Raw genomic sequence first — 12,114 nt, forward strand, 5'->3', positions numbered from 1 at the left:
GCATCCACAGCATTCAGAATGGAGGCATGCCTAGCGGACATTTTGAAGGCAGGGGTTTGGTCCAACAAGTCGACTTTTAAGAACTTTTATTTTAGACCAATCGGCCAGGTGACTACGTTGGTAGTGAGTAAGCTTGGAACAAGCATAATCCGAGCCTACCCGTCTTGACATAGAATACTGATTTTCAATACATTTGTAATAGAAAGTCATGATTCTATTAAAGATACTGAGGCAAAGGATCATCCCACCCTATCAATTGCGTAAATAGACTGGAATGACTGTGATCGGAATTACTGATTATAAGGAAGTTTGGAATTTAATTTCTGACATGTTCTTTTGCGATTGCCCACCCAGTTTATAGTGGAGTTTTTCATTGGTGCTGTTTGTGAATTGGCAGGCACAGAACCCAAGACGTCAAGTACATGAGGAGTAAAAGAGACGTGGTGGAGGTTTCCAGCGTTAACTGGTTGGGACGCAGTTATGGATCAGCGAAAGAAAGGCCGAAGGAAGGCAGACGATGTTATACTGGACTTTAGTGTATGATTGGTTACAAGAAGTCACATAAAAGAAGAACCAATTAAATACAAACTCATATATCGCTAAAATTCATGGGATTTGTAGTTTTAGCTGTTTCTTTTTATGGTTGTGTTTTTTAAAGTTGTTGGCTGCTCGAGAAGTAAAGAGTTGAGCATAATCTTTCGCCTCCATGACTTTAATAGAATCATGTCTTTCTATTACGAATGCATTGAAAATCTGTATTTATTGTGTAATTTGTGCAGATTTCAAGCCATCCCGCAAAAAACATAGTGGTATTTCAGTCCTGCGTTTTCATAGTGTTTACAAGCCTGTCACTTACCTGCCTTGTCTCCACTATTACTCTATCCCCCCAACCCCCAATCCACCCATTACTCTCCAAACATTCACCTGTCGGTCTAACATTTGTAAACAATACAAGATAGAAAAGCATACTTATTCTGACATCAAGTGTTTAAAACAATGCACCTTCAAACAATGACTACATTTAATAAAAATTGCAATAACATATTTGATATTAAGCTGTGGTGGATATATAGATGATCTGCTGTGTATTTCTGCGATTTTTTAAATACGAAAACTTTCACATTACAAAAAAAAAAGCCACTTAGAAATGCGGGGGGTTCAACCCGCGACCTCATTGCCACAAGTCATGCCCTCCACCTCTGAGCAACATCCGCGAAGCACAATAGTGCCTTCCTGAATAAAGGATTAATGCATGATCCGTGGAACCAGGCTACGTAGCTCTCTGTGTTTAACCCATTCCTTTTTTGCTCATTTCACCCACACTGGAATCGTGGCTTGTAAGGTATGTATTACAATACAACAAACATTGGGATTGCTTGGTTCTTTCTCAGTCGCTCTTTTCCCAGTACATAAATGCAGAATGCTAACTCTTTTACGCGGGACCGAGCCTCATCCTTTGAAACCCCAGGCAGCCTGCCTGCACTAGGAACGTGTTTTTTCTGTTTAATCTGCGATGTTTTTCATGAAATAAGCATACAAAATAACGTGTTTGTATTTATAGGGGGTACTTCATTTCCAGAGAACAGGGTTTTTTTTATCAATTGGAGCCCAGCTGTATTTCTGCACGAGTTACTGGCGACCTCCCTACACATAATACAAAATGGCTGCCACGTCCACAGGAAACACATCATGTCTCTTCTGATTCTCTCGGTACTTCTACTACCCCAGCACCCCTCCCTCCACGTAAAGCACCCTGTTCTGTTGGTATAAGAATTTGGTAATTCTTAAAATGCTACCAAAAAAAAATGTCCTTTGAGCCGGATTTGAACCAGCGACCTAAGGATATCTGAATTTCCACTACAGTCCTCCGCTCTACCAACTGAGCTATCGAAGGCTCCTGGCTTTGTACACTATCAATAGCATATTTTTGTATCTCATCACAGAATGTTGTTCCTTCTGTTTTATAAATCTATTTCTCAAAGCAATATACAGTAAAATGTACCTCTAAACAAATCCCTGGCCCTTTCTATATTTGGTAAGTGAAAAAGGGAAACATTTTAAGAGAAAATTGAGAGTGAAAGTGACTAAGATACATCCTGCAAATATAGCTGTATACTGCTGTCTTCGGATTTCTTGTATTGCCTATGTTTCTATTAAAATGGCATAATGAAGTAACAGTTGATACAGATGGGGCTTAATAGCCGCCGATTAACAGACTCGCCGGCCAGCAAGCTGCTGAAACACTAAATGCCCACTGCAAAGCTATACAATGTTGAATGTAAATCTTACGTAATTTGAGTTCATAATATATTCTGAACCATTGTACCTGCGTAGTACAAAAAGGACGCACAGTCGGAGAGGAGATTGCAACAACTATCTTTTTAACTGCTAACATTGAACTGGCTTCCTTTCGCCAGTCCTCCTCTCACTAACCCAATGTCACACTTAACACGCCCCCCAACAGGGGGCCTTGGGCTTAAAAGCACAGGGGATCGTAACACCACCCCTGGACAAATGTTCAAAACTCTGAATCAGCACTCTTCGACCCAGCGGCTTCCTTGTTACTTGTTGGGGTCTGGTGCCCATTTCACTGGTGCCACTACCTCCTAGCGGGTTACCCAACAGTCCACCTCGAGCTGCACCTCCACTGGGCGGGACCCAAAGGTTGTCCCGAGGCTCCCGGTGCTGCAGATCTGGTTCTAGTTCCGGCGGAGGTGATTCACAGTCCTCTCTCTCGACCAGGTGTTTGAACAAAGAGCTGTTTCTCGTGATCTCCTTGTCTTCGACCAACCTAATCCTCCTCTGGCTTTATGGTCTATTGTAGAACCTCTCCACTCATTTGCCCACATTTTACCTTTGATAGTACTGGGACAAGGAAGGGGCGACCCTGGTGGCGTGGGCGATTTCGGGGGATCTTGGGCAAAACCAGGACTTTCGGGAGAGGCTTAGAAATTCATCAGAGAATCCTGGGCTCCCAAAACCAAGAAGGCCTACAGAGGTGCTTGGGATAAGTGGAGTAAATGGTGCATGGAGAGGGAAATACATCCTGTTCAAACAGATGTAGTCGATGTGGTGAAATTCCTGGTCAATCAGGCAGCTCAGGGTAGAGTATACTGGACTATTTACACATATCGTTCAGCGATTTCGGTAGGGCATGAAAACGTAGAAAGTCACCCCTTGGGCGAACATCCACTGGCGTGTAGAGTACTCAAAGGAATAAAAAGTATGATACCACCGGCTCTGAGATATCACCGTCTTTGGGACGTTAGTGGGGTGTTGAGATTGTTTGAGTCCTGGCCGGATAATGGCGTTCTGTCCAGGAAGGCTCTGTGGGCTAATCTGACTACCCTGCTCTGCTTAATATCGTGCAAAAGGGTCTCGGACATCAGGGCTCAGGAAGTGGACTGGAAATTGTTTTCGCCGACAAGCGTTCCCTTTCATATAACAAAGAGAACTAACACAGGGATCAGGACAGTCGATTATGCAGCATTTCCAGAAGGGCCCAAATTATGTCCAGTCAGTGGTTTGAAGCTGTATGAAAGTAACTCAACACAGTTCAGGTCCACAGTGGAATCACAATTGTGATAAGGAAACCCTTTATGGCAGTTTGGACAGCTACCTTGGCAAGATGGGTGAAGTGGTGCATGAGCCAAGCTGGCGTAGGTACAAGTCATTTCGGAGCACATCCGGTTAGGGGTGCCATGGCATCCACAGCATTCAGAATGGGGGCATGCCTAGCGGACATTTTGAAGGCAGGGGTTTGGTCCAACAAGTCGACTTTTAAGAACTTTTATTTTAGACCAATCGGCCAGGTGACTACGTTGATAGTGAGTAAGCTTGGAACAAGCATAATCCGAGCCGACCCGTCTTGACATAGAATACTGATTTTCAATACATTTGTAATAGAAAGTCATGATTCTATTAAAGATACTGAGGCAAAGGATTATCCCACCCTATCAATTGCGTAAATAGACTGGAATGACTGTGATCGGAATTACTGATTATAAGGAAGTTTGGAATTTAATTTCTGACATGTTCTTTTGCGATTGCCCACCCAGTTTATAGTGGAGTTTTTCATTGGTGCTGTTTGTGAATTGGTAGGTACAGAACCCAAGACGTCAAGTACATGAGGAGTAAAAGAGACGTGGTGGAGGTTTCCAGCGTTAACTGGTTGGGACGCAGTTATGGATCAGCGAAAGAAAGAGGCCGAAGGAAGGCAGACGATGTTATACTGGACTTTAGTGTATGATTGGTTACAAGAAGTCACATAAAAGAAGAACCAATTAAATACAAACTCATATATCGCTAAAATTCATGGGATTTGTAGTTTTAGCTGTTTCTTTTTATGGTTGTGTTTTTTAAAGTTGTTGGCTGCTCGAGAAGTAAAGAGTTGAGCATAATCTTTCGCCTCCATGACTTTAATAGAATCATGTCTTTCTATTACGAATGCATTGAAAATCTGTATTTATTGTGTAATTTGTGCAGATTTCAAGCCATCCCGCAAAAAACATAGTGGTATTTCAGTCCTGCGTTTTCATAGTGTTTACAAGCCTGTCACTTACCTGCCTTGTCTCCACTATTACTCTATCCCCCCAACCCCCAATCCACCCATTACTCTCCAAACATTCACCTGTCGGTCTAACATTTGTAAACAATACAAGATAGAAAAGCATACTTATTCTGACATTAAGTGTTTAAAACAATGCACCTTCAAACACTGACTACATTTAATAAAAATTGCAATAACATATTTGATATTAAGCTGTGGTGGATATATAGATGATCTGCTGTGTATTTCTGCGATTTTTTAAATACGAAAACTTTCACATTACAACAAAAAAAAGCCACTTAGAAATGCGGGGGGTTCAACCCGCGACCTCATTGCCACAAGTCATGCCCTCCACCTCCGAGCAACATCCGCGAAGCACAATAGTGCCTTCCTGAATAAAGGATTAATGCATGATCCGTGGAACCAGGCTACGTAGCTCTCTGTGTTTAACCCATTCCTTTTTTGCTCATTTCACCCACACTGGAATCGTGGCTTGTAAGGTATGTATTACAATACAACAAACATTGGGATTGCTTGGTTCTTTCTCAGTCGCTCTTTTCCCAGTACATAAATGCAGAATGCTAACTCTTTTACGCGGGACCGAGCCTCATCCTTTGAAACCCCAGGCAGCCTGCCTGCACTAGGAACGTGTTTTTTCTGTTTAATCTGCGATGTTTTTCATGAAATAAGCATACAAAATAACGTGTTTGTATTTATAGGGGGTACTTCATTTCCAGAGAACAGGGTTTTTTTTATCAATTGGAGCCCAGCTGTATTTCTGCACGAGTTACTGGCGACCTCCCTACACATAATACAAAATGGCTGCCACGTCCACAGGAAACACATCATGTCTCTTCTGATTCTCTCGGTACTTCTACTACCCCAGCACCCCTCCCTCCACGTAAAGCACCCTGTTCTGTTGGTATAAGAATTTGGTAATTCTTAAAATGCTACCAAAAAAAAAATGTCCTTTGAGCCGGATTTGAACCAGCGACCTAAGGATATCTGAATTTCCACTACAGTCCTCCGCTCTACCAACTGAGCTATCGAAGGCTCCTGGCTTTGTACACTATCAATAGCATATTTTTGTTTCTCATCACAGAATGTTGTTCCTTCTGTTTTATAAATCTATTTCTCAAAGCAATATACAGTAAAATGTACCTCTAAACAAACCCCTGGCCCTTTCTATATTTGGTAAGTGAAAAAGGGAAACATTTTAAGAGAAAATTGAGAGTGAAAGTGACTAAGATACATCCTGCAAATATAGCTGTATACTGCTGTCTTCGGATTTCTTGTATTGCCTATGTTTCTATTAAAATGGCATAATGAAGTAACAGTTGATACAGATGGTGCTTAATAGCCGCCGATTAACAGACTCGCCGGCCAGCAAGCTGCTGAAACACTAAATGCCCACTGCAAAGCTATACAATGTTGAATGTAAATCTTACGTAATTTGAGTTCATAATATATTCTGAACCATTGTACCTGCGTAGTACAAAAAGGACGCACAGTCGGAGAGGAGATTGCAACAACTATCTTTTTAACTGCTAACATTGAACTGGCTTCCTTTCGCCAGTCCTCCTCTCACTAACCCAATGTCACACTTAACATGCCCCCCAACAGGGGGCCTTGGGCTTAAAAGCACAGGGGATCGTAACACCACCCCTGGACAAATGTTCAAAACTCTGAATCAGCACTCTTCGACCCAGCGGCTTCCTTGTTACTTGTTGGGGTCTGGTGCCCATTTCACTGGTGCCACTACCTCCTAGCGGGTTACCCAACAGTCCACCTCGAGCTGCACCTCCACTGGGTGGGACCCAAAGGTTGTCCCGAGGCTCCCGGTGCTGCAGATCTGGTTCTAGTTCCGGCGGAGGTGATTCACAGTCCTCTCTCTCGACCAGGTGTTTGAACAAAGAGCTGTTTCTCGTGATCTCCTTGTCTTCGACCAACCTAATCCTCCTCTGGCTTTATGGTCTATTGTAGAACCTCTCCACTCATTTGCCCACATTTTACCTTTGATAGTACTGGGACAAGGAAGGGGCGACCCTGGTGGCGTGGGCGATTTCGGGGGATCTTGGGCAAAACCAGGACTTTCGGGAGAGGCTTAGAAATTCATCAGAGAATCCTGGGCTCCCAAAACCAAGAAGGCCTACAGAGGTGCTTGGGATAAGTGGAGTAAATGGTGCATGGAGAGGGAAATACATCCTGTTCAAACAGATGTAGTCGATGTGGTGAAATTCCTGGTCAATCAGGCAGCTCAGGGTAGATTATACTGGACTATTTACACATATCGTTCAGCGATTTTGGTAGGGCATGAAAACGTAGAAAGTCACCCCTTGGGCGAACATCCACTGGCGTGTAGAGTACTCAAAGGAATAAAAAGTATGATACCACCGGCTCTGAGATATCACCGTCTTTGGGACGTTAGTGGGGTGTTGAGATTGTTTGAGTCCTGGCCGGATAATGGCGGTCTGTCCAGGAAGGCTCTGTGGGCTAATCTGACTACCCTGCTCTGCTTAATATCGTGCAAAAGGGTCTCGGACATCAGGGCTCAGGAAGTGGACTGGAAATTGTTTTCGCCGACAGGCGTTCCCTTTCATATAACAAAGAGAACTAACACAGGGATCAGGACAGTCGATTATGCAGCATTTCCAGAAGGGCCCAAATTATGTCCAGTCAGTGGTTTGAAGCTGTATGAAAGTAACTCAACACAGTTCAGGTCCACAGTGGAATCACAATTGTGATAAGGAAACCCTTTATGGCAGTTTGGACAGCTACCTTGGCAAGATGGGTGAAGTGGTGCATGAGCCAAGCTGGCGTAGGTACAAGTCATTTCGGAGCACATTCGGTTAGGGGTGCCATGGCATCCACAGCATTCAGAATGGGGGCATGCCTAGCGGACATTTTGAAGGCAGGGGTTTGGTCCAACAAGTCGACTTTTAAGAACTTTTATTTTAGACCAATCGGCCAGGTGACTACGTTGGTAGTGAGTAAGCTTGGAACAAGCATAATCCGAGCCTACCCGTCTTGACATAGAATACTGATTTTCAATACATTTGTAATAGAAAGTCATGATTCTATTAAAGATACTGAGGCAAAGGATTATCCCACCCTATCAATTGCGTAAATAGACTGGAATGACTGTGATCGGAATTACTGATTATAAGGAAGTTTGGAATTTAATTTCTGACATGTTCTTTTGCGATTGCCCACCCAGTTTATAGTGGAGTTTTTCATTGGTGCTGTTTGTGAATTGGCAGGTACAGAACCCAAGACGTCAAGTACATGAAGAGTAAAAGAGACGTGGTGGAGGTTTCCAGCGTTAACTGGTTGGGACGCAGTTATGGATCAGCGAAAGAAAGAGGCCGAAGGAAGGCAGACGATGTTATACTGGACTTTAGTGTATGATTGGTTACAAGATGTCACATAAAAGAAGAACCAATTAAATACAAACTCATATATCGCTAAAATTCATGGGATTTGTAGTTTTAGCTGTTTCTTTTTATGGTTGTGTTTTTTAAAGTTGTTGGCTGCTCGAGAAGTAAAGAGTTGAGCATAATCTTTCGCCTCCATGACTTTAATAGAATCATGTCTTTCTATTACGAATGCATTGAAAATCTGTATTTATTGTGTAATTTGTGCAGATTTCAAGCCATCCCGCAAAAAACATAGTGGTATTTCAGTCCCGCGTTTTCATAGTGTTTACAAGCCTGTCACTTACCTGCCATGACTCCACTATTACTCTATCCCCCCAACCCCCGATCCACCCATTACTCTCCAAACATTCACCTGTCGGTCTAACATTTGTAAACAATACAAGATAGAAAAGCATACTTATTCTGACATCAAGTGTTTAAAACAATGCACCTTCAAACACTGACTACATTTAATAAAAATTGCAATAACATATTTGATATTAAGCTCTGGTGGATATATAGATGATCTGCTGTGTATTTCTGCGATTTTTTAAATACGAAAACTTTCACATTACAAAAAAAAAAGCCACTTAGAAATGCGGGGGGTTCAACCCGCGACCTCATTGCCACAAGTCATGCCCTCCACCTCCGAGCAACATCCGCGAAGCACAATAGTGCCTTCCTGAATAAAGGATTAATGCATGATCCGTGGAACCAGGCTACGTAGCTCTCTGTGTTTAACCCATTCCTTTTTTGCTCATTTCACCCACACTGGAATCGTGGCTTGTAAGGTATGTATTACAATACAACAAACATTGGGATTGCTTGGTTCTTTCTCAGTCGCTCTTTTCCCAGTACATAAATGCAGAATGCTAACTCTTTTACGCGGGACCGAGCCTCATCCTTTGAAACCCCAGGCAGCCTGCCTGCGCTAGGAACGTGTTTTTTCTGTTTAATCTGCGATGTTTTTCATGAAATAAGCATACAAAATAACGTGTTTGTATTTATAGGGGGTACTTCATTTCCAGAGAACAGGGTTTTTTTTATCAATTGGAGCCCAGCTGTATTTCTGCACGAGTTACTGGCGACGTCCCTACACATAATACAAAATGGCTGCCACGTCCACAGGAAACACATCATGTCTCTTCTGATTCTCTCGGTACTTCTACTACCCCAGCACCCCTCTCTCCACGTAAAGCACCCTGTTCTGTTGGTATAAGAATTTGGTAATTCTTAAAATGCTACCAAAAATAAAATGTCCTTCGAGCCGGATTTGAACCAGCGACCTAAGGATATCTGAATTTCCACTACAGTCCTCCGCTCTACCAACTGAGCTATCGAAGGCTCCTTGCTTTGTACACTATCAATAGCATATTTTTGTATCTCATCAGAGAATGTTGTTCCTTCTGTTTTATAAATCTATTTCTCAAAGCAATATACAGTAAAATGTACCTCTAAACAAATCCCTGGCCCTTTCTATATTTGGTAAGTGAAAAAGGGAAACATTTTAAGAGAAAATTGAGAGTGAAAGTGACTAAGATACATCCTGCAAATATAGCTGTATACTGCTGTCTTCGGATTTCTTATATTGCCTATGTTTCTATTAAAATGGCATAATGATGTAACAGTTGATACAGATGGGGCTTAATAGCCGCCGATTAACAGACTTGCCAGCCAGCAAGCTGCTGAAACACTAAATGCCCACTGCAAAGCTATACAATGTTGAATGTAAATCTTACGTAATTTGAGTTCATAATATATTCTGAACCATTGTACCTGCGTAGTACAAAAAGGACGCACAGTCGGAGAGGAGATTGCAACAACTATCTTTTTAACTGCTAACATTGAACTGGCTTCCTTTCGCCAGTCCTCCTCTCACTAACCCAATGTCACACTTAACACGCCCCCAACAGGGGGCCTTGGGCTTAAAAGCACAGGGGATCGTAACACCACCCCTGGACAAATGTTCAAAACTCTTAATCAGCACTCTTCGACCCAGCGGCTTCCTTGTTACTTGTTGGGGTCTGGTGCCCATTTCACTGGTGCCACTACCTCCTAGCGGGTTACCCAACAGTTCACCTCGAGCTGCACCTCCACTGGGCGGGACCCAAAGGTTGTCCCGAGGCTCCCGGTGCTGCAGATCTGGTTCTAGTTCCGGCGGAGGTGATTCACAGTCCTCTCTCTCGACCAGGTATTTGAACAAAGAGCTGTTTCTCGTGATCTCCTTGTCTTCGACCAACCTAATCCTCCTCTGGCTTTATGGTCTATTGTAGAACCTCTCCACTCATTTGCCCACATTTTACCTTTGATAGTACTGGGACATGGAAGGGGCGACCCTGGTGGCGTGGGCGATTTCGGGGGATCTTGGGCAAAACCAGGACTTTCGGGAGAGGCTTAGAAATTCATCAGAGAATCCTGGGCTCCCAAAACCAAGAAGGCCTACAGAGGTGCTTGGGATAAGTGGAGTAAATGGTGCATGGAGAGGGAAATACATCCTGTTCAAACAGATGTAGTCGATGTGGTGAAATTCCTGGTCAATCAGGCAGCTCAGGGTAGAGTATACTGGACTATTTACACATATCGTTCAGCGATTTCGGTAGGGCATGAAAACGTAGAAAGTCACCCCTTGGGCGAACATCCACTGGCGTGTAGAGTACTCAAAGGAATAAAAAGTATGATACCACCGGCTCTGAGATATCACCGTTTTTGGGACGTTAGTGGGGTGTTGAGATTGTTTGAGTCCTGGCCGGATAATGGCGGTCTGTCCAGGAAGGCTCTGTGGGCTAATCTGACTACCCTGCTCTGCTTAATATCGTGCAAAAGGGTCTCGGACATCAGGGCTCAGGAAGTGGACTGGAAATTGTTTTCGCCGACAGGCGTTCCCTTTCATATAACAAAGAGAACTAACACAGGGATCAGGACAGTCGATTATGCAGCATTTCCAGAAGGGCCCAAATTATGTCCTGTCAGTGGTTTGAAGCTGTATGAAAGTAACTCAACACAGTTCAGGTCCACAGTGGAATCACAATTGTGATAAGGAAACCCTTTATGGCAGTTTGGACAGCTACCTTGGCAAGATGGGTGAAGTGGTGCAAGAGCCAAGCTGGCGTAGGTACAAGTCATTTCGGAGCACATTCGGTTAGGGGTGCCATGGCATCCACAGCATTCAGAATGGGGGCATGCCTAGCGGACATTTTGAAGGCAGGGGTTTGGTCCAACAAGTCGACTTTTAAGAACTTTTATTTTAGACCAATCGGCCAGGTGACTACGTTGGTAGTGAGTAAGCTTGGAACAAGCATAATCCGAGCCTACCCGTCTTGACATAGAATACTGATTTTCAATACATTTGTAATAGAAAGTCATGATTCTATTAAAGATACTAAGGCAAAGGATTATCCCACCCTATCAATTGCGTAAATAGACTGGAATGACTGTGATCGGAATTACTGATTATAAGGAAGTTTGGAATTTAATTTCTGACATGTTCTTTTGCGATTGCCCACCCAGTTTATAGTGGAGTTTTTCATTGGTGCTGTTTGTGAATTGGCAGGTACAGAACCCAAGACGTCAAGTACATGAGGAGTAAAAGAGACGTGGTGGAGGTTTCCAGCGTTAACTGGTTGGGACGCAGTTATGTATCAGCGAATGAAAGAGGCCGAAGGAAGGCAGACGATGTTATACTGGACTTTAGTGTATGATTGGTTACAAGAAGTCACATAAAAGAAGAACCAATTAAATACAAACTCATATATCGCTAAAATTCATGGGATTTGTAGTTTTAGCTGTTTCTTTTTATGGTTGTGTTTTTTAAAGTTGTTGGCTGCTCGAGAAGTAAAGAGTTGAGCATAATCTTTCGCCTCCATGACTTTAATAGAATCATGTCTTTCTATTACGAATGCATTGAAAATCTGTATTTATTGTGTAATTTGTGCAGATTTCAAGCCATCCCGCAAAAAACATAGTGGTATTTCAGTCCCGCGTTTTCATAGTGTTTACAAGCCTGTCACTTACCTGCCATGACTGCACTATTACTCTATCCCCCCAACCCCCAATCCACCCATTACTCTCCAAACATTCACCTGTCGGTCTAACATTTGTAAACAATACAAGATAGAAAAGCATACTTATTCTGACATCAAGTGTTTAAAA

General features: G+C 43.0%; 1 non-coding gene across 1 annotated transcript; it reads right to left on the minus strand.

Moving 5' to 3' along the window:
- Positions 1-9,223: 9,223 nt before the first annotated feature.
- TRNAY-GUA (transfer RNA tyrosine (anticodon GUA)) lies at positions 9,224-9,309 on the minus strand. The gene is given in 2 exon segments: positions 9,224-9,259; positions 9,273-9,309. It is a non-coding gene; the product is annotated as a tRNA-Tyr (tRNA).
- Positions 9,310-12,114: the final 2,805 nt, after the last annotated feature.

The sequence above is a fragment of the Ambystoma mexicanum genome (assembly GCF_040938575.1).
Source record: "Ambystoma mexicanum isolate Mex_15411 chromosome 12 unlocalized genomic scaffold, UKY_AmexF1_1 Mex_chr12_unloc.2, whole genome shotgun sequence".
NCBI classification, from domain to species: domain Eukaryota; kingdom Metazoa; phylum Chordata; class Amphibia; order Caudata; family Ambystomatidae; genus Ambystoma; species Ambystoma mexicanum.